This window comes from Chionomys nivalis, chromosome 3, assembly GCF_950005125.1.
Source record: "Chionomys nivalis chromosome 3, mChiNiv1.1, whole genome shotgun sequence".
Classification (NCBI taxonomy): Eukaryota; Metazoa; Chordata; class Mammalia; order Rodentia; family Cricetidae; genus Chionomys; species Chionomys nivalis.
In genome coordinates, this window is record NC_080088.1 from 45885084 (window position 1) to 45908358 (window position 23275).

The 23275-nt window shown below is 39.6% G+C and overlaps 1 protein-coding gene across 8 annotated transcripts in view; it reads left to right on the forward strand.

Moving 5' to 3' along the window:
- The window catches only part of Zbtb20 (zinc finger and BTB domain containing 20), a 795981-nt gene that overhangs the window by 610509 nt on the left and 162197 nt on the right, over positions 1-23275 (forward strand). For 6 of the 8 annotated variants that reach the window (XM_057764033.1, XM_057764039.1, XM_057764031.1 and 3 more), the window contains one exon: positions 6535-6574. The exons of the other annotated variants lie outside the window; for them this stretch is intronic. The gene's annotated coding sequence lies outside the window, so the exon portion shown is untranslated. The remainder of the gene's footprint in view (positions 1-6534; positions 6575-23275) is intronic. 8 annotated transcript variants of the gene reach the window in all.

Genomic DNA, 23275 nt, shown 5'->3' on the forward strand with positions numbered 1-23275 from the left:
GCTGGAAGCAGAGCTGCATTTCTTCAATCCTGAATAGATGAGGATCTTTCCTATTTAAAAAAAAAAAAAAAAAAAGCTGTGAAGAAAGAAATTTCACAACTGCTCTTAGCAGTCTATTTGATTATTTACGACTTAGCATATTTAGGGTGTTCATCTTGAAGTCTTAAATTCTTCACTCCTTCACTCAACTATTTGATATCATTTTGCCCAAGGACAGAACTGCCAATCATTATCCTCTCTGTAACGACTCTTCTTATAACCAAAAAACTATGAACATACAGTTCGGCCCAGCTACTTTTATTTCTGTAGCTCTTTTTGGGACAAACAGGCCTGTTTTAAAAGCTCTGTCCTATATGTTTCTGAATCAAGCACTGCATACATACTTTAATTCCACCGTACTGGTTTGGAAGTAACCACAACTTTTCATTTTATCTTGATGGACAGAGCATTTGTGGTCATTTAACCTTGAGGTTTAAACTTGGTCCGAAAAAAGTAACTGACTCATAGCATTGACTAGACCCAGGAATAAAGAGCATCAGTCTTCCCAGTCTCAAAGCTCATCTTGCCCCCACTCCTCAAAAGCACTAAAATTAACTTTTCCTTGACCTCTCTTTCTACTGCTATTTATTTACTGATTTAACGACTTTTTTCTATCATCTTTGTCTCCTAAAATAGACAGATGACATTTATTCAACAAACATTGGACTGTCGTGCTGTGTTTAACACACTTTGCATGGTTTGGGAGATTCAAGTGTGAACTGTCAGCAAAGGCTGGGAGACATAGATGTTTTAGGCATGCGCAGGGAAAAACAGAATAGTCTGTCACAGTATATAAAGAAACCGTGGAGGAGAAAAACAGAGATGGGTTTGGGCCAGATACAAAAGGTCTTGGATGCTCTTAAGCAAATAGTTGTTCGTGTCAAGGACAAAAGTAACACTTTGCAGTCTGCATTGCAGAAACTGCTCCAAAGTCCTTAAAACACAGATCTTGTTTATGTTGTCCTCACGGCTTAGTCAGTCATCAGATCCATATACCTAGTTCGTTTCTATCTCTTGATATGGGTGTCATCTATTTTCTTTGTATTTTAACCATTTGAGGGAACCATTTGAGCAGTGGTCCCCCTCTGTTCTTGTTGATCTGCATACTTCTCTCTGTTTCTTCTGTGTTCGTATTTAGTCTGTGATACACTGCACCATTCACTTGTTATTCTCTGTGTTTCTAGATAGAGAACTATTGGAGTGTTTACCTTATAGCAACAATCTCTATAGCAAATGACATTAATGGTGGGCTAGAGCAGCACTGTGTGCCTCTAATCAATTGGTCACAGGACAGCAGTGAAAGACCTATTAAGGTCACACAAACACACCGAAAAAAAATCAGTTTACTATAGGGTAAAAATCCTAATACCCAGTCCATTTAGAAACTGTAAAAGCCACTATTTTAGAAATTAGAAACATACAGAGAACAACTGGAATTCGATTATAAAATGTTCCTAAAAATCTACTTTTGGGGAGGATGAAGGGTAGGGGAAGGAACTGATGATGGATATGATTGTGTTTCCTTCTATGTATGTATGAGATTCTCAGAGAATAAAAAAATTATAATTAAGATAGAACCCATCTTACATACAAGTACAGTCCCTGTCGCCTCTCACAGAATCGCTGCTTTAATTGTTTTCTCAGACTCTGTTCCATAAGCATCACGAAGAGTCGGAGACTTGTACGGGGTGGAGCAAGTATTTAATTGTTTCTTGGCAAAGACTCATAGGCCATACTGTGCCAACCACTGAACTTCAGTTTTTACATCCTCTCTCTTCACCTATGATTACCTTATTTCATCATCTGAATTTTTAAAAAGAGATGTCCTTCAGTTATGTTATGACATATTTATAATTCTTTTATTTCTTGAGATGGATACAAAATAATACAGTCTAATAAGTCAGGCTTCAACATATGACTGAGTATTATGGCATTTATGATTTTTTCTAATTGACCAAAACCAGTAGAAACACTGCAATAACTGCAAAGGGCCTAGAGTTGCAAATGATCAGTCTGCATCCATCCTCTGTCTTAAACTTGAAAACCGTTCTGCAGGTTTATGTTTAAAACAAATTTTTTTTCTAAGCTTGAGAATTAAAAACTCCCAAATGCAGGGTGCATGAAATGCCATTAAACCTAGCATAAAACTTGTTGAATCTGTCACATAAAGAAAATGATGTATCCAGTGTGAAGATGGAATATCAATCGACAGAAGTCTATGGAGCTGGCACTCATTCTTTGAGACACATGTGTCTAAAATTCCAATAGCTCCTCAGCCTTTGGAAATCCTGAAAGTCAAATGATATTAGCAAAAATGGGGAAAATCATTCTACTGTTTGGGATGACTCCCACATATTAATTACTTAATACAGTATTTCGAGAGCACTGGAAGAGTATTTAAACATTATCCCTATCCATGGAAAACAAAGCTATAAACCCACCCAAGTTCTAGAAAGAATATTGAAAAGACTAAGAAGATTAAAGACGTGCCTAAGAGGTCATTCCTGTCTGCTTGTCATACCTTTCACCCTCCTTAGCTGAAAGGATGAATGTGGAACTTGAGTTCATCTGAATGCTTCAGCTCTGTCATCAGAGCTGTGACACATTATAATCTTCTGATTCATCTGTGATGAATAAGCACTCCCTTTTCTAGTAACAGTCCTTGGAGTAACTAATTTTGTGAATTATGATGACTTATTTTTTCATTTCATTACTGAGTTATTATTGTTCCCTCTTATCAAAGTTGGTCTCCCTCTTTGTCTCCAGCATTAACCCCAAATGCAGAAGAGCCCACTTGGCCAGTAACGTTGCCTGAGCTCCAAGCTGGTTCAGAGTAAAAAACTGACAACCAGACTTCTGTTTTTAACCCAGCCAGATACCTCAGCTGGCAAGCAGCTCAGCTTCCTCACCATAAAATGGGTATAATAATAGCTTTCCCTTACCGCTGTGAAATATTTAGAATGCAAATCAAGCCAAACCTACCTCCTTCCAAAGTGAAGCATAAACCAGAATGCATAATCCTGAATGGGTCCAGATTTCAAGGGAAAACCAAGTAGGAAGCACCTAAAGGTGCTATAATTTAGTGGTAAAAGTGCGTGGACTTTGGAATGGTGCAGACTTACAGGCCAGCAGCTGTGTGATTTGGGTAAGTTTCCTAATTTCTGAAATCTCTTTCTTCTAATAAGTGCAGGGTAACAGTATTTCTTCCTTATAGTGTGGGTTCAGGGATTCACTACCAGTGCTTCTCGCCCTTGCACTCAGGCAGACCTCAAGTTAGAGTGGTCCAACATTCAGGATGCCTACTGGGCACTGCCCAGTGTGCCACAGGCAGGACACTTTAGGGAGGTCTCAAGTATTACCCCTGAAAATACATATGTTTTTTTTTTCTTTTCCCTCCTCGGTATGTTCTTGCTTGTTCTGCTAAAGTGGGAGTAATGCAAGACCAAGAAGAGCATCTGCTTTGTTTCTTCCAAAACATCCCAGAAAAAGTTAATGGGGAAATGGATACATGCACAAACAACAGTTTAAGTTATTTCCCCACAGGGGAAACCAGCCATCAGGGAAGACTGCCATGTCTTAGAATTGGTGGCTCTGTGTGCCCCATTTTGCTTCCTCCCTGCACATCCCTGGGCTGACACAAATACAAACTCGAGAAGCCTTTCTTCACCAGATGCCTGAAAGACAGCGGGTCCTCTGCGCCACTGCCATTTCTCCACCCCATACTCCTCTATCCCATTATAGTGACCTTGCCATGGACATTTTAAAAGAAATTATCCTGACTGGATAATGGTCAAATTACATTATATGCATCATAGAAGTATTATAATGAAGTCCATTGTTTCATACAATTAATATATGCTAATAATAATGAATGAGGAAAATATTATAAAGGTCCAGACAGATAGAGGTCTAGGGGACCTTAAAGGTGCTTGTGTTTCCGTAATCACACATTTTTACCTACTTACAGAGCCCCGTTTTTTAATATTTTCTTTACTCCCAGCATCATATTATGCTTGTTTTAAACTTTCTGAAGGCAATTTAAAGGAACTTTTCTTTGCTTTCTCCCCCAGCCGCCCTAAGCCATAGGTAAGCAGCCTGTAGGGGTCATGCATGGGCTCGTTGAAACCTGTTGGTTTTGAACTTTCTCAGACAAGGGTTGTCCTAGGAGCCTGCACCATCTCTAAATGCTGAAAGCCACTGCCCTAGAACATTATGTCAATTGAAAGTAGGTAAACTAACCATTTCAGTTACAATTAAATTACAACTAGGTCCTCGGAGATTGACACTTTTGGTATCACAAAACTAAGATTAGAAATCAATACACATCACTCCTCCTGCCCCTCACTTTGTGAGTGCACACACTGCTGTGTTTTAATGTCCTGAATTATTTGGCCTTCAAAGTTTTATATCCTTTGCTACACATTTGTGTGTTGAACCTGGAATGTTCGATGCAAATGTTTTAAATCCTATACAAAATTATTCTACTTAATTTTTTGCATTTCATATAAAAACAACTTACAGACATATAAAGAGCATATCACTCAGGTAGAAAGGGCATGTATCAATACATAACAGTTTCAACTGAGCAAAAGTAAATCTATGTAGATTAATACATATTGTAAAATCACATAGCAGGTTGTAATTCAATCAAGAAGGAGGGACCTCTTTGACAGTTATGGACATTTATGAATTTTACATGAACTGTGAAATTAAATTTTTAGCCTTAATATTAAATTTGGGAATGCTTTTATTGTTTTGCTTTAATATATCAGGACAAACTTATATCCCTAAAATTTGCAATCTAACTTTGTTTACTCTTAAGCTGTAATACACACTGTAATTTTTCTCTCCATCTTAGATTCTTGTCATTGGCAGCCTGTGAATCATTTGACACCAAGGGAAGTAGTTTGTTAGTCTTCACATGTGTTAGTCAAGCTGATAATATTCTATCACCAAAATTTGATTTTAACTAATGTTGTGAATAATTGCTCCTTAAAGTTCAAATGTAAACCTTACCTGCTCAGATGTAAGAATAGAAACACCTGATACAGTTTTCAAAGCTCATAATCCATTTTTGAGCATTATTTGGTTTATAACATGTAATAAATAAGTGCTAATTCAGTATATTTTATAGAACAATCACTAATCATATTTCCCCTTTCCCCCCAAAGATTAGAAATTGTGCTCAAAGAATTGGGGAAGAATAAAGAAAATTGAAGATGAGGGATAGGGGAGGAGGTAAAATGGCAAAAATATAATCAGTGCAGTACCTCAGTGTCTTGGCTTGTAGAGAAGACATGAATATACAAAACTATAGTCTTTGAACACTAGCCCCTTTTGTTTTGTATTTCCAGTTTGTAAAGACTTTTAATTATTCATACATAATCTAATTTCCTGCAGTTTTCATTAACCCTCTCAGTTTTGTGAGAAAATGTTGAAGCACGAGAGACCCAGGTGTCCCTGTCACTGGTGCACACTGTGAGTCGGGCTACAGGTTTTCTTCTCAGCTCCTGCTGCCCTGCGGGGATCACCACCATTCACAGCTGCATAGGCACAGACAGATTTCACACTGACCGCGCAGGAAGCATGTTTCCTGAGAGCATTCTCTACCATGGTGCATTTGTCCAGAAAACCTGGGAAGTGAGGGCTCTTGAATTTATTTTTCTACTTTGGCCTTTTTCAGGATGATTCTTCAAGTTACTATCCTTTAACAAACTCATTTTGATACTTTTGGAGGCTCTCTGTGGAGTGGCTAAGAACGTCCTGTCAGGTGGCCGCAGTCTGGCAGTACACATCTGATATGACGTGGGGTTTAGTGGAAAGGCTTCTGTTATCTTGGTTTCTTTGTCTAGAAGAAGGTCTGTTACAACTCTGGTGATATTCCAGTAGTGATGGGTATTTGTTGTGTAGTTTGAGTACTGTAAGGGAGAATTTTTAAACTTGTAAACATAGGATGTGAAACTATCATGGCGCACTTGCCCCAATCCTGAAAAGTGTCATCATTAGAGCGGTGTTTGGAGTGCCGAAGTTTTTGTTCTAACCACGCTGTCACAATGTCTCCATCAACAATAGAGCTCTCTGCAGCACAGAAATGTTCTCTGTGAGGTAAGGCCACTGAAAGCCACCCGTGGCTGTTGAGCACTTGGAATATGACTAGTGTGACTAAGGATTTGAATATTTTGCTTTTAATTAAAGTTAAAAGAATTTAAGTAGACGAATACTGCACTAAGCAGCATCGCTCCAGTAGAAAAGCTGTCTGTTGGGGTCTGACGAAATGACAGGAAAGGTCTTGGCAGTTTCTATACTAGGATACACTGGCAGCAGTGAGAGCAAGGAGACTACAACCCCTGGAAGTGTCTGAAGCTGGAGATTAATAATTTTGTGCCTATGGTGACAAGATTTGGGAGCAATAAGTCCCATCAATATCTCAAGGTTTTGTGTTCCTTGCTGTATTCAGTTTTGTGTTTAATTCCTTGTCTTTTCTTTCATTTTCAGTTCTTTGACCACCAGTCTTTTGCCTGTTACTGCTCTTTATGTAAGTAAAAGTGGTTTCTCTACCTTAATGAAAGTGTTGGATCTGTGAAGCTCTGGGCTTTGGTGTCGTATTTCCTCGTTGGCTTTCACTGTGGTGTCCAGCATCCATTTAGTATGCTTCAGTGTTTTTCCTGCTTGGAGCTATTAGTGTACTGGTGAGTTGTCCTCTGTGAGAGAGCCCAGCAGCCCAGCCGTTGCCTTCTGAAAAGACTGCCCTTTCCCTCTCTGCAGCTGCTCTTTGCAAAAATCGCTGCTCTTCTGAACTGAAGCTTACAGTCCACAGCCAGATCTCAGCAACAGTTGGGCTTTGCTCTACTGTCAATCAATGGGCAATTATTTATTATCCAGTTATTCACTCATCCCTAGGTCCAACCATTTTTAATTTTAACTTCTAGATCAGAGCTTTCATTTATTGACAAAATTTATAATATCCTTTTACAAAGAAGTACAATACTGAAAAGTAAATAGGCTAAAAATTTATGCAAAATTATAAAGTCTAGGAAGAAAAATAAAAGAAATCCAGGATTCACATGTGCCAGAAGGTTCAATAGAATGTACCATTCCTTTCCAGAAAAAGATGGGACAGTTTGGGGGGAAGGAAGAAATGCGGGGGACCTTGATTTTAAATGAAAAAGAGAACATTTATTATTTAAAGACCAAACTGAGCCACACTGAGCAGATTTGGATAAATATTACTTTAGACTGCTTGGAAGAGGTTCTGAGGCAATGAAACCAAATAATCAAGTCACTACCAGAGGCACCACCTAAGAAACCGTACTGGGAGAGGCAGTCAGCTCATATCCTAAATAACCATGGGTGTCCCTGTAGCTGCATCTCCCTCTGTCCCTTCTTCACATTGCGTCACCTACTCTTCACTCTGTGGTAGTTCATGGGTTGTAATGATCTGCACCAAAAGAGGTCTCTGGTTCCACTTGTGTATGGCTTCTACTAACATCCCAGAAACTTGTGGCAAGCATATTTAAGAAAGTACAATTTACCGAAAGATGCTAAAGTCAAGTGTGACATTTTATCCGATGTAGAAAGGAAATTGATTGATTGATTGATTGATTGATTGATTGATTGATGTAGAGCACCAAAGATGGGTGCTGGTGTTCTACAATGGACGAGGTCCTACCTGCCCCTAAGCATTCTTATTGCCGGTTCTGTGTTGATAGAGTGCGTCTGCTAATACTTTGGAGGATGTCAGTGTGCATGCTCACAGTTACCACTGTGTATCTTCGAATCCTTTCCCTCCATTGTTATTTAGCACTGCATCTTTCTAGTCCTCTGACTGGCAAATTTTTCTGTAACAGTTCTTTGTGTAAAAACAATTCGCATAATAGGTCGGTGTTAGACGAGGCATTAATCCTCACATCACCGGAATGAGTCAGCACGATATACTCCTGCCTGCCTGGCTCAGCTATTATGACGTCAGTGCTTTAGGACAAGCCTCAGTTACAAACCATGTAGGAGACCTGTCACTTAACAGAAATTGTAGGGAGACCTGTAGTCCACCTCATATGAAAGTGTGAGGCTGATTCTGTGCTGCGTCAGTCATCAGCAGAGCGGCTCCAAGTAGATCCTTTTTCTTTCTGTCTTTCTTTTTAAATCTTTAAAGCAGAAGTAAGACTGGGAAGAGAAAAACCTGTAACAAGCTAATAGTCCATTCATGTGCTCGACCTTGTCCCACCCCAGGCCAGGCTTCATGCTTGCTTCACTTTTTAGAAATCCTCAAGTTGCCTTTATGCCAGCAGGATGACAGGGCCAATAACAGTCTTGTGTCCTCAAGTGCCCCAACAGACACAGCTGATGGCTTCAGGGGTGGTGCCTTAGAGGCCCATCAAAAGCAGAAGAAAAGTTCCTTAGGAACAAACCAGAACATTACCACCACCACCCCAGTGCCTTTGGTCCCAAGTGCCTCTTCGATGACCTCCCTTGGACAGGTGCAAATTTCAGCCCCTTTTGACTTTCTGTCCTTGGCACTGCATCCAATGTCCGAAACTGGAATTGAACCAGATTTAAATATGAGTTGAATAGATGCCGTGCTTTCTTGCAAGAGTTTTCTGTCCCATTATTCTTCAGCAGAAAGGAAAACCCTACAACCTGCCATGCCACCTTGATGAAAAAGACTAGGTGTGTTTGGGAAGCCCAGTTCTTGTAAGCTATCCCTCCATGCAGGTGCAGACATGTTCTCAGGACAGTACTTTATAATATTAGCAGTTAATCACTGGAACAGTGGTGGTATTTGCCCTTACTGACATTCTCTGCTAAAAAGAGATGCTCATCGCAGCCTCCTTCCCTCTTTCTTACTCTCACCCCAGCCCCTGTGATAACCATCAGAAAATGCTTCACCCCTGGGATTTTCCACCTTCATTAGATTGCTGGTAGTCTCCTACCATGCTTTGAGAGCTAATGCTACTGCATGACGTGGATCTGATTAATTATTCACAGTCCCTTATTTAGTTTTCAGTCAACAAACGTTTATAGAAAGCTTGTAACAGTGCTCGGTTCTGGGAACTCTGAGATAAATGAGAAATACTACCTTTCATTACGAGTGGCACAGTCTGGGGCTGGGGGTACAGCTCATGCTAGAGTGCTTGTGGTAGAGCTCAGTGAAGTGGAACAGGAGCACAGGCCTGGGCTTGACCCACGACAATGCAAAAAGAGAAAGAAAAAAGCCCTCTCAGTCTCCTCGGGAAGATGAGCACGTGTGTGAAAGCTGTTCTGTGTCAGGCACTGGATTGCAGGGATTTACACGTGCCTACCCATATAGGAGGTGCAAGCGCAAGCTGACTCACGAACTGAAAGTAGTGAGTAGGGGTTTACCAAGTGAGCACAGGAGAGAAAAGAAACGGGCTCATTGTCAGGGCAAAAAACAAGCATATTTAAAAGTGTGGAGGCGTAAAGTACCTGCCAGATCTAGGCATTGAGTACTCTGGTGTGCTAGAGCATAGTGGACTAGCAATTAGGCAGGAGTCAAGCCAAAGGGTCTCTGACGCCAAGCAAAGGAGTTTGGACTTGATCTTAGAGCCTTGAAGATATTTTCTAAAAGTCTAAAGAAATTGCTTAAGACATGACCTGTGCAGTAGATGGGGTGGAGAGGAGAGATTATTTAGGAGTACTTCGTAGGCATTAGTAATTGTGTGATTCCAACATGTCTTTATCCACTGAATAATCCTTGCATTCTGGGAAAAAAAGATGATGTGATGTGGTCCCAAAGTTAAAGCCAAACCATCCTTATGGGTGCTCCACCGAAGATCTCAGTGTGAGCCTCACCTCCATCTGAGCTGCTGTCTATTGGTCTTGGAATGTGGGAGCGTCTTCTGCCCATAATAAGAATGAGATAGGAGGAAAGAGAATATAGAAAAGACAAAAGCATTTCTTAATAATGGCTCTCTAAAGTCAATCAATCCCCAATTTCCTGTCATCTTTCCATTGCTGCCTTTTTCTAAGCAAAATTTCCAAGCCATTGAACTGAATTGCAACTTATGCACAGCCGGGTGTTGAAACAGTTCAGTATATTCATTCCTTCTCTCTGAATTAGAGTTCACCATAAGTGTGCTTTCTCTTGTTCACTTTGGGCTGCCAGGACAATTTAAAGGAGAATTTCAGCAGCTTGTGTCTCACGTACCATGTTCTCTTTGCAAACTGGAGTATATGTGTAGGCGTGTTTAAGTTGTCTCTATATTGCTTTCTAGAAAGGTTTGAGAAGATGAACAAGACGAGGAGTAGGGACCTATTAAAAGCCCAGCTCCCCCAGTGACCTGAGTGCAGAACGTAGGCTGGTGATCAGATGGTCAATTATGTGTTTGTCAAAACACAGTGGGCTGCATTCCAGACTGCCAGCTTTGGAGGCCCAGCTTCTGCCAACCAAATGTCATCTGGGAACATGCAACACTGGGCACTGTGAAGGAGTTTGAAATAGACCATGCCACAGCCAACCTACTGCCAGTCTTATAGCACCAATATGGCATGCACAGCCGGGCCCCATGTTTCAGAGCTCAGGAATTCACTGTACTCAATTCAAGGGGTCAGATGGGTTCATGTTTTCAAAGCCTATGTTCTCTGCTTTGAACACTGTGAGTTGTTCCTCAGCAATTTCCAAGGGATTTTTCCAGTCACATTTCTGTGGAAACCACTCTTTTTGCGATGGTTTTGAGAGCCTTGTAAAATGTCCCGGAGGATGGGGCGGGGGGGGGGGGGGTGGCAAACCTGCTCTGACAATGACTGTGACTCCTATGAGGGATTCCAGCTCCAAGGAAATCACATTAAAGGTGCATAGCTTTTAAAATATCAGGAACCACCTTGGCAACTTATAAAAAGCAGAAGGGCTTTGCCTATTTTATAAAGTGATTTGCATATACCTGCATAAATAATGTCCCCACCTGTACTTTCATGCATTTAGGTTGAATAAATTAAATTCAGTGATCTTTAAAATATTCTGTGTCTTTCATTGCTCAGACACCATTTTCAAGACCCTTCCTCTTCATTTCCCCGCCCTGTGGTTGTAATGACTATTTAATTTTTAATATTTCGGCTAATTCTGAAAACTAAAGTATACTGCAGATCAGTCCACCACAACCAGGGACATTATCTCCCTCTGCTTGAATTTCTCTTTCCTTTCTATCACTGGACCAAGAGTTCTATTTTTTTCACAAGAGAAAATGAAGGAGAATGTTATTAATGTGAACGCATAGCCCAAGAAAGGATTAATACTCAGCTCAGAGATCTTAGCTTTATATTATTTTTCTATTAGCCTTTTCTTTCCTTCCTTTTCTCCTTCCTTCATGCTCTTGCTCCCATGCTGTTTCTCTCTGTCTCTTAACAAGGTTGTTGTGTAGCACTGGGTTACAGACCTGTGCCACCATAAGTGGGTTAATCTTTGCTTTCTTTGGCCATTCCAGTGCCCATTCAGAAACTACCTGTCTACTAACTCCTAACAAAGAGTTATGACTTGGGCTTTCACATCAGAGATTGTTCAGTAGACTAGCCCCAACCACATTCATTCTATAAGATATTAGGCACTTGCCATGTTTTATGAAGAATCATGTATGTTTAATGGAGTTGAAATCTATAGTTATTGCCCTTGCTTATTCTAAAGGAACTTAAATTTGAATTAAGAAAAGAAGTTAAAACTGTTGAATATTTTTATATGCACATTAGACAATAAATGACAAAATTCCAAATGGAATACTATAACCCAGGAAGTACAATAGGATTTCATTTATAAAACTGCATCCTGAAAAAAGAGCTGAAATTTTTCATGTCAAATGTGATGCAGCTGAATCTTGAAAAATATTTTTTTTTCTTTAACCAGGTTTAGATCTTAAATGAGGAAGATCAATGTTGCTTAAGGACCACTCCAAGATTCCAACACTTAGGTTATGTTTTGCTTCAAGTATCATCATCTTACATTTTAAAAATGATAAAAAAGACCTGAGAGGTAACTCACCAGGTCAAAGCATCATTGGTAATATAAGCTTGGCTTTGTGAACTCAATCACCAGAACCCGTGGAAAGGCAGAAGGAGAGGATCTCCTCCACAGTGTTGTCCTTATTTATACAGAAATAAATCGTCAAGCAATAGGAAAAATGGTAACTGAGAAAATAATTTTTATGGCTGTTGGTTGGAAGATGTAATATAATGGTAAAGGCAAAATGAGCTCCGTGACCCTCCTTCCTTCGCTTTAAACGCTCAAAGCATGAGCAGTGTATGCAGATTTGAGCAGCACCTTGCCAGGTCACTAATCTTCACTAGTCTGAGTAGAAAAAAAAGAAAAAAAGATACTAAAATCTTGCTAATATACAGTTTGACAGACCCATTGGACTTAATTTGAAATACAGACCAAGGGCTATCTCACCAACAGGATATTTCATCTCTGTGTAGCAAAATAAGGAATATGGCAAGGGCAGGGGTAGAAAACTGATTTGAAAACTAGACATGAAGAAGGTGCATTCTTACCAACCTGGAGAGAAGAGGAGGATGAGATGAGATAGAGCTGGAAGCGGAACCAGTAGGGCAAACGCGCACTTGTGCTGGGGTCAGAGTCAGTAGTGCTGTGGCTGTTCTAGATCCCTTCTGGTCGCTTTTCAGAATCTCCAAATTACTACAGTTAGAACTTGAAGGAATCAGGCAAAAATAAAATTGATAAACTAAATAAAACCTGTGGGAAGAAAAATACAACACTCGTATATCTGATTAAATTAATAGTAGCAACATTTATTGAATAACTGCCTTACTTTGGATACTGTGCTATTTAAAACAATTATCTGATTTAACTTTTTAAAGTACACTATTAAGGATATGCTCTTACTATAATTGTGCAAATGAGGAAACTGAGATTTATCATGTTGATTAATTTTTCCACAAATACTTAATAAGTGTTAGAGATAGAACTTTGAATTGGGACCATCTGTTCTTAAAATCCATGGCCAAATTTCATTCAACACAGACAAGTGTCTACTAGTGTTACAAATATAATGGTGAAGAAAATAGGCATTGTCTCCCCTCCTGGACCTTATAGTCTGAGGGCTATAGGGCAGATCTTAATTAACTGGTCAGACAAAGAGCATATACTTTCAAACTGTACTTACTACCATAAGATGGAAGTACCAGGTACTCTAAGAGCAAAAAGAAGAGCAACATCTACGTGAGTATGGAAGCTTCCAGAATCCTTTCTGGGGAAATAGCATTTTGATCTAATATCCGAAGATATAAAGCAAAACATTAGGTTGGGTAATGGGAAAGAAGTGCAGGCATGGGAGAGACATGCTTGAAGGCCCTAAGTAGAGTTGGAAGAAAGGAGTGAAGAAAAGAACAGCCCAGCCTGAAACTGAGCACATACATAGGGCCTGACAGTGCTAGGTCTTCTGTAGCCATGTTATAAGGATATCTGGGGGGAAAAAAACTGAAGACAGCATGCCGGGACAATTTTTTTATTATGGCTTTAGAGAGGTGTGGTTTGAGGTATTTATCTTAAGAATTGGAAGCTAATTCACATAAAAACAAAAAGCAATGTATATAGCTATTGGTAATTTTCCCCAACAGGAAGCAGCCTAATTACCTTTGGTGGATGAGTGGATAAACAAACTGTTGCACATGCATATCATGAAATGCATTCGCCACTAAAAAAGAATGAGCAAACTTGAATCAATTTCAAGGGAATTTCACTAATAAAAATTAAAATGGTCCATTTCAAGATTGCAAACTCTTATCTATATGTATCACCCTTGTGCTGAAAAGAGTGTAATGCTAGAGGACAAAGTTGTGGTTGATAGAGAAAACAGAGTAGAGGTGGAGGTGACCAGTGCTATAAAAGAGAAGCATAAAGATGTTTGCAGTGGAGGGGAGGTACCAACTGGTGGTCATTGTATGTGGTGGTAAATGATGCTGTTGGCATGGGTAAAAATGCCCAAATACGGGTCTTGATGGAGAATCCCAAGACTGAAATTTAAGCAACTTTCGCTACTTAATATACTGGTAGAGAAAATGAAATCTGTAAATTATCCTGGGGGAAAGAGGGACACAGCTAAAATTGTTATAGGTAAATCAGAAGACATGAACACAGAAGGCAAGAGAAAAGTTTTTCCTGAGAGAAAGAGAGAAAAGGGCAGACGTGAAACCTATACATTCTGTGGATCTATTTGGAGGGTGCAGTTGACCTTTGTTTTGGTGGCCAAAAGATAACTTGCTTAGAATGCAAGTATGGACAACTAGTAGATGCTCTGCTGTGGCAGCCAGGAAAGGGAGCTATGTGATGGCCTGAGCACAGACATAGGCCAAAGAAGTTTTCCAAAATGAAAACATTGATGCGTTTTGCACACATATGGAAAGCGCACAGATGAGAAGAGAGATTTGGTTCACAGGAGAAAGAGGAAGACACTATGTTTAGGTGTGAATGGTTCGGTTCTTGATACGACTCAAATGAGAGCGTAAGAGGAAGGGCACCTATCATTTGAAGGAAGAGGGAGCAAGAGCAGATGCCAACCTTTATATAGGCTGACAGATTATGAGGTTTCCCACATGATAGCTCCTAAGGGGGTGAGAGCCTGCCAAGACTAAGTGGTAAAGAGATCTGATAAACGTTGAGGTTTGAAATAGTTCTGGGCACAAATGGGTTTGCAGTCAACCAAAGAAACATAGCAGGAATCTCCTTGGCAGTTCAGAAGACACACTACATCTATTCTCTCTCCCCCAGCTCTCCATACCCAGTCATGATGTGTGCCCATGTTTTATAATTTCCCTACAACCTCTTTAGCTGCTTCTGGAGGCACCTTACAGAATTCATTCTCTCAACAACCTGATTAAATGCAAAGAGTTCCTGCCGCATTGCCACACCTCTAATGTGCACCGCACAGAGAGGATAACTCTGATTTCTTTCATTATCATTTTGTTAATATATAATCAATTATGAATAAGTAGATAATCTACTTGAAGTGCGGTGAAATGTGAATTTTCTCTTTAAGTTTTAAAAGCTGGCATCTAATGACACAAATTGCTATTTAAAATTAAAAGAGAGGAGGTAGAGACTAGAGAGAGGAAAGAGAAAAAAATGAAAACATAGAAGAAAAATAAAGAAAGCTAGGTCTATAGAAGTACCTGACACAGAACTCATCTTTGTTATTCAAGGGAACTCCCATTTGAAAGAAATAAATGAGCTTCTATCCTAATGGTGATCTCTATTGGTAGCTTAAATGAGAATGCCCCCCCCACCCCCAACGAGTGCCATATTTGAATGTTTAGTCATCAGGGCATGGCACTACTTGAGAAGAATTAGGTTTAGGAGTCCTGGTCTTGGAAGAGGTGAGCCACTTTGGGGGTGGGCTTTGAGGTTTCAAAAGCCTACACCAGGCCCAGTGTCTGTCTGTTTGTCTGTCTGTCTGTCTGTCTGTCTGTCCCTCCCCTCCCATAGATGACGATGTAAAAGTCTCAGCTACTGCTTCAGCACTTGTCTGAGTGCCACCGTGCTCTCACCATGACAGTAATAAGCTAATCCTCTAGAACTGTAAGCAAGCCCTCAGTTAAATGCATTCTCGTGTAAGAGTTGCTTTGGCCATGGTGTCTCTTCACAGCAGTTGAATGGAGACTAAGACCTAACACCTCCACAGAAGCCTACAGACCTGGAGGCATACCGAGTACTGTAGATCACTCGAGCTCCTCCTGCTAGAAATGTGAGAAGACACCAACAGCGGCTGAGGGAAGGCTCCTTGCTCTCAGAAACCAGAGAGTTCTCAAACTACTCTTGGGAAGACTGGTGGCGACAGTGACCTTTCCCATGTGAACTCGGTCCACTATGCTAGCTTCCCTTTAGGACATGACATAGGACCATTTGACTCAAAACTAAATTGCAAGTACATCTGGGTAAAATTTAGCAGTTATTGAGTGAAGCAGCTGTATTTTTTTTAATATTTACTTCTTTGATGATTCTATAATTCACATTTATCATAAAATGTTAAGAAAGTATGATATAAACAGAAAACATTAATAATCCCACTCACTATGTAGGAAAAAAACTGTTATTAACATATTTTGTCACCTTCTTGTTTCTTCTCTATATTTTAAGATATAATGCATAAAATCCTCTAATATTTTAACTTATTAGTATAAATACTTCCTTGTGTAATTATAAGCTCTTTGTAATCTCACTATAATATCTGAATAAAATCCTACATTATCAAACACCCAGAATTTACCTGAGTCACCTGTAAATATTTAAGTTATTTGTAGAAAACTTTTAATTTTAAAAAAAAAATTATAAAGTGAAACTGCACTGCATTGCATTAAGTTCTCAAAATGGAAAGTAGAAACCAGAAGCAAGGGACAATGCCGCAAACCAAAGAGGTGGTCAGGGAGTCTTCTTCAGGTAAGACAGCAGCTATTAACTGTGAAGGACTAGGAAAATCAGGCTGGATTTGAGAGTAGTTGAAGGATTTACCTAAACTTTTCTTACCCCCAAATTAAATGCTTCAAATTATAATTCTAAGAATTATACACATTTAGGTGCTTTTTACTACAGTTGATCTTAGTTAAAAGGATGAGAAGACATAGGCGTTTTAACTAATTTGTACAAATTTGTGCCATATATATATATGTAAAACCTTTCACAGTCTCTCAGCCCAGAGACAGTCTCTGAAAATACATGGGAAGTATACTCTCATGCATATCTATTTGTCTGTTACTTTTTTCTTTCTCCTTGTTTCTTTCCAAAATGAAAGGAAAAAGAACTTGCTTTTGTATAGTCTGCTTTTCCACTCAGCATTGTAAGCTGTTTGTCATGTTAATAAATACGAATCTGCATGGTACAGACAGCAGTTTTGTACTCCAGTTTATGGTTAATACATTGACTGAGTCACGTGTTGATGAGCACTTGTGATAATTAGGACTGTTTCCTTACTTTTAAATGCTGCTATGATGGTTGTCTTTATATGCACCCATGCATGCATGTTCTTCCACACACTTTTCTGATAATTTTCTTAGGATAAATTTAAAGTGGAGGAATTATTAAAATAAAGTATGTATGTTGTTGCACAGTTCTGCAGTAAAGTTCTATCAATTTAATGCTTCAATCATCAAAGGAAGATACTACCCATTTCTCTTTATCTTCATTAATTTTTTACTCTCAAGTATAATTTTTGCAATATAAGTAAAGCTTTCTTATTAGGGCTATGTAATATATTTTCCAAGCATTAAACTCAAACCTGAATACTTTAAAATTCATTAAATTGCATTACATGAAATTAAAAATTGCTATAGAGAAAAATTTTTAACCTGGAAAATTATTTCTGAGAATTCTGTAATACCTTAAGAGTGACTCTAAACAACAGCAACAAAAGATAATTTTTAAATAATTTTATTAATAGTGTATATGTTTTATATTTTAATGATTAATTTTACTTTTTAAAATCCTTATCATTTATAGTATTTTAAATTATCTTATTAAATTCAACTTTTGTCCTTTAAATTAAAACTTGGAAAAGACAGTTGATGAATCTAACAGCATGTGGCTGCTGATTCTCATTCTTTATTGCAAAATGGTGCTCCCTAACTCCTTTAAGGGCAGTCACCTCAGGCCCTGTTTCTCAGACTCTGTCAGCCACTACTTTCTGAGCAGTGCTGTGAAGAACAGAGCATCAGTAGGGAAACTAAAGGTGTTTGGGGCATGGGGCTTAGCACTTCTTGATTATGTATACTCCTGGGCTTAGCTGGCATTCCCATCTTTCAGTTGTTCATCTGTGCTCTCCTGTCAGACTCCAGAACCCGAAAATTATTGGAAAGGGAAAAATACAGAGTGGCAACCTTGCCTGATCTCTGTCTCCAAGGCAGGATTGTCACTATTCTTCCACCAGATGTAGATAGAGATTTCTGAATGTTCTCATAAATAACATACTAGAGACCTTATTATCAGTGTCCTCACCTCCACCCCCAACTCTCATATGTATGCTGCATGCTTAATGAAATAGAATGTTTTCCAGCAACTTCAGGGAAAGTGAAGCACGCTTGGAAAGCAGAAGTGGCACACCTACAGTGTGACCCCAGCATCCACAGTACGAACTGTGACAGGTTGCTATCCGTGTTCCAGGATAGGGAGCATCTGGGCTCTCAGGGTACATTCTCTGGGCTTTTCAAAAGAGCAGGAGTTGTACAAAGCTGTTGTGAGTGATAATTGGAACATTCCTTCCGCACAAGAAGCACAGTTGCAGATGATAGATGGAGGGTGTATGTGTTCCAGGGTACTTTTTCTTCCTTTTCCAGAATATGTCTGTGAAAGCAGCATGTCTTGAATCCTTACACAGTGTCCAGAAAGGAAGCAAAGACAGGCCAGCGTGTCCCTTCAGGCCAACCTCAAGCTAAGGTGAATGGCAGAAACAGGAGAAATAAATCAGTCTGCACTCTATTTCAACATCACGTGTCCTGCGAAGTAAGAGCTGTGGTTGTGGCCCAGTCTTCGGTATTGCTAGTAGCTTTTCCAGAGCATGAGGCTGAGTGCAAGTCCTTAAGATCTCATTTAATTATGTTCTTAGAGTCATCATGCATGCTTTTGTAACATGATCTCTATTCAGAAGCCAAATAGTGGCACAGGAATGATTTACACTGAGGGACATTGATGCTATGTGTGGTTTTCATGTTCTGTTTTACCGTTTTCTCCCAGATATGGTTACCTAGTCAAAGCTGGTTCAGGTTGTATGAACCATGTGTGTCTGTGCACTGTGTGTTCGCAGCTTACTTGTTCCAAGAGTCTTTCTACTAGGGCTCTTGCTGAGATGAGTTACACAGTAAGTCTTTGTAGTGGTGAACCAAGACCTTGGGTCTCCTTGTATACTCTCTGTCATTTCAGGGTCACTCTTCATTTCTTCTGGTAAAGTGTTGAAAACAGATGGGGCATCAGGCATCCCTTCCTGACCATTACCTGAGATTAATTTCCACACATTTGTTTAGAGCAAGCCTCTCTGCCTTCTTATGTGGTAGAAAGCTAAACTGGGTTCTTCTTTAGTCCCTCCTTATACACATCTAGGCTTTGTGTGGGGGGGGGGGTACAATTATCACCTCTGATCTAAAACTCATCCTTTAAGTGATCGAATCTGGTGTCCTATAAGAGAAGATGAACTAAGGGTGTGCTGCAGTCCTTTGATAGGATCCTTCAGACTGGTCTTCACACACTGATCAAGGACACAGGAGAAGGAGTAGTGGAAAGTCTCCTGTCAGAATATTCGGGGGGGGGGTGTCTGTTTTCATCCATGGCCTTGAATCATATCCACTTGGTTTACTTTCTGTCAGTATCTCTACATACCCCTCCATCAGGCCTACTGCACTTTCCAGTAAAGAATAGAAGGAATCTAAATAGCACATAGCTTAGTCTAGGTAAAGTACCTTTTGTCTTGTGTGTGTGTCCCTCCATCCTACTTAATGAGAACTATTTTCTAGAACAACGCTCAGTAGAATATAAAGGGAGGCCAGGTCACTCATCCCCAGTTCTTTATCTATCTAGAAAAATTGGGCAGGGGACAGATCAAGCATATAGACTCTTATCTGAAAAACTGCTTTAGAGATCTGAATCTAAGAGAATCTTATTGACTACTGTTATTTGGAATGTTTCCCTTAATCCAATCCACAAAGATAAATACTTTGAAAAGTTCCTTGTGGATCGTTCCTGGCTTCTTCCTAGAAAATAGTGCAGAGTGGCTGTTTTCATTTAAATTTAAGATAAACCCTTTTCCCATCCATGTGTCTTAATTCACTATACTGAAATACCCAAGACTGGGTAATCTAAAAACATAAGCTTATTTTTCATAGTTCTAGAAAATAAGATATACAAGATCAAGGTTCCAGCAGATTCATTTCCAGATGTGGGCTTCTGCAGTGCAGAGATGGTACTTTTGTCATGCTTTTGTCAAAAAGGCAACTGCTGTATCTTTATGTGGCCAAAGAGAGAAAAGCAGCACCCTTTACATCTTCATAGAGATGCTGTCAGTTCGTGGAGGTTGTGCTCCCCACACTCTTCTCAGCTCTTCAAGATCTCACTCCTACCACTATCATATTAGCTATTTCATTTCAATAGATGAATTTAGGAGGCCACTCTCCATCATTTGCCAAGGATGAATGTGCAGTCATTCGGGTTAGCTCAAACCTCTCTTAATAAAAGGTATGTTCTTTAGAGAAAATGTTCACAGGCTCTGAAACAGGAAAAGATGCAAATAGAAATCAGAATAACAACTATGAGAACTATGTGTTGATGGAGGAAGGTCATTAGTTAAATAATAAAGAAACTGCCTAGGCCCATTTATAGGCCAACCCTTAGGTGGGTGGAGTAAACAGAACAGAATGCTGGAAAAAAGAAGCCGAGTCAGGAGTCGCCATGATTCTCCCACTCCAGACAGACGCAGGTTAAGATTCTCCCTGGTAAGCCAGCTCGTGGTACTACACAGAATATTAGAAATGGGTTAGATCAATATGTAAGAGCTAGCCAATAAGAGGCTGGAATTAATGGGCCAGGCAGTGATTAAAAGAATACAGTTTCCGTGTAATTATTTCGGGGTATAAGCTAACCATGCGGGCGGCTGGGTGCCGGGGACGCAGCCCCGCCGCTCTTATTTCAACAATGTGTTTCTTAATTGCACCAGTTACCCTCAAACAAATTAGGCATTAGTTAAGATGCAATCAAATTCAAATGCCTGCCCTCTACCGACACCTCTAATCCCAGCACTTGGGGGTAGAAGCAGAAGGTTCCCGAGTTCAAGGCCAGCTTCAGTATGGGCTACCTGGGAGCTTAGACATAGATGCTTTTCAGAGTTCAAGGCTACCTTTAACCTGGGCTAACTGGGAGCCTATTTCAAAAAGTGAAAACAAGCAAAGCAAACACTCTAAATACTCATTTGTTAGGACAGTGTCAGGTTTCAAATTGTTCTTTTACCAAAATCGTTTCTGTAAAAATGACTTTCCCTACAAAGAATAGCACATTAATATTATTACACAGGAAGAGTATACACCTTGGCAGTCACAGTGACTTGAACAGGTAAGCTCAGGGTCCAGGTACCCAGAAGTATAACGTCAGAAATACGAATCTTTGCTATCTCCCAAAACTATCCTAGATTGGTCATGTAACTTCCACTTTCAACGATGCTAATTGGTAAGGGATCTTTATTTTGTTACGATGCTATTATTCCTAGGTCATCTACACACCTTCATCTGTGTGCCAGGATCTCAAGGGACTACCCTAGTTGAATGCACATGCAGGCACACACAAACACACACACACATTCTATATTGATCTGGGCTTTTCTTCTGCCCATTAGATGCATTACAAATCTGCTTTTAATGGGCCTCTCTGTATCCCAGCAGAAATATTTCTGGTGCACTCCTTGTTCCCACAACATTTGCTGGGTGCATATTTAATATGTTTTAGCTTACTGCCTGAAGATGGAATCAGGGACATCTACCTGCACATGACAGTGCTTTGGCTCTTGCAGTTGCAGAACTTAATGTATGTATCAGTAATGAAAATCTTAATTAAGAAAGCTGCATCATTGTCCACGAACACTCGTTTTTCTCCCCCTGCAAAGCCCTTTGTGTATTGCAGTATATACCTGGTCCAGACAGACAGAGCCCTCGAAGAGCTTGTCTGGCAGATCTTCTTTTGATTATTAACAGCTAGCAAATGACAAAGTCTCACTTCCTTTTGTCTTGAAGCCGAGGCTTGAAACAGCAGAGAACACAATGTACTGTAGAGTTTGTTTGTGTTTTTTGAAACTTGCCTTTATTACGCTGGTGAGTTTAAAAATCCGGCAGTGTTGATCAAAACTAATTTAGGTAACTTAGAGTTGCCAAAACACTAGCAGATGCATATTTACACATGTACTCTCAGAGAACTAAAATGTTCCGTATAGAGACAATGCAAAGCATGAAAAGGAACAATTTCAAGCTATCTGCTCAGGTTTCTGGGACTTTTTGTCTCCAAAGCTGGAAAGCTGCAATGTCCACATTTGTGTGACCTTAGCAGTGAGATCTTTGCCTGTGCCAGTGTGCATCTGCCAATTTGCCACTTGGGCAGAGAGTAAGAAGTTTTGGAGGTGGGGTAACTGTATACAGACAACAATAACTATACCCATAAAAAACACAGACAGCTTCAAGAAAGCCCTATTGAAAAGGTGGCCTAGAACTTAATTATCTTTATGAAACAGTGCTCAATTGTATTTTAATAAGCCTAAATCATAAACTCCAAAATAAAAATTAACTTATGGTAAGCTGACTTAAAAGCTTCAAAGCATTTCATTTTCTTCCTGTTAATTCTATGATCTTAACCCATGGCCTACATGGCAAGAGCTGAGTCTCATGTTCTTACCCACTTACACATTCTTCAGCCTTCTACATTCCCTAGGCTTGTAGCCTGCAATGTTAACCCATTTCTGGAAGATTATTATAAGTAACTGAGCTGGGCTCCAGTCATAGAGTTATATAGTTCCTTCTGGACTAGGCCACTCCCACCTAAAGATGGTCAGCAATGACTATTTAGGACCTGCTGCCTGCACGTACGTGCATGTCCTTCCAGTCTGGTGTGGGTAGGCAACCATACTGTCTTTGATGGTACTTATGTGCTCTTAGGATTTCACACGCTTTGCTTCATTTATTTTCAAAATCGCTGTAAAGTAGATAATGGTCAGTTTTCCAGGTTTTGGAATCAAGGAAAACATGTGTAAATTTTCTCTCTGTGCCTCATGAAAAATGTAAGGAACCTTCATTATGAGAAAGTTAGTTTCAAGGAGCATGATTTATTAATATCTCAGAGTTACAGTCATAACATATTTAATTAAGGTTAAATATGAAAAGTAAATAAAAATCAAATTACACTTTTTGTAGTTGGACCACACCACAATAAGGGATAGAGAAAAAACCCATCAGGACTCTTGATTACCAGATAGGAAACTGTAGACAGATTGTATTAATCTGAATGATTTCTATTTTCACAAACTATTAGCAAATGCCACCAGAAATCCTAAAGCAACTGGGAAGTACTTGATATAGGATGATAATGCAGGTTCATGGTCTAAGGTATAGAAGAAGCTCACTGAATGTATGAGAAATAAAACAATGAGTACTTTTTGATAAATAATTGAAGGATAACTGGGGTGCTTTTAGAGAGACTAACTCAAGATCAAAAGATTTTTTAATTTCTAATTTTTTCAATTATTTCTAGAGTTGGGGCATGGGT